Source organism: Phycomyces blakesleeanus (genome assembly GCF_001638985.1).
Source record: "Phycomyces blakesleeanus NRRL 1555(-) unplaced genomic scaffold PHYBLscaffold_4, whole genome shotgun sequence".
In the NCBI taxonomy this organism is placed as follows: Eukaryota; Fungi; Mucoromycota; class Mucoromycetes; order Mucorales; family Phycomycetaceae; genus Phycomyces; species Phycomyces blakesleeanus.
The window spans coordinates 2,899,599-2,900,090 of record NW_017265137.1 but is presented as its reverse complement, the minus strand read 5'-3'; positions in this window follow the sequence as shown (position 1 = coordinate 2,900,090).

Below are 492 nucleotides of genomic sequence, written 5' to 3'. Positions count from 1 at the left end.
TATATATAACATACACTATAAACTCATCTAACCAATTTTTTTTGAATAATAAAACATCTATACATATCCTTTCTTTTCATATAATTCACTCAAATAAAATGTTCCTATTAATTGTGCTATACGATACTTAGACTTCCAATAGGGAAGGGTTTTACAGTCATTTCAAAAAGTAAAGTCGCTGATTTTGAGTTTGATGTCGTGCAAAAAAACTTGTGTCCAACAATGATGTTGACTGATCCGGCAATTAAGTTGTGACGAATTTCGTTTATTTTTAGTTGTCGCTTAGTAATTGCCCAATAAAATTTCTTGGCATTAATTATTTTTATAAAAAAGGGGGCCATTCTCGGTGTACCTTTTTTACTTCTTTTTTCCTATTTACAATTTATTTTATAGACATATGGAATGAGTATGCAATTTCTTTACGAAGATGGAAAAGGACATGTTGTTGATGAGCATGGAGTTGAGCCGATGGATCTCGTTGTTGACAAGGAG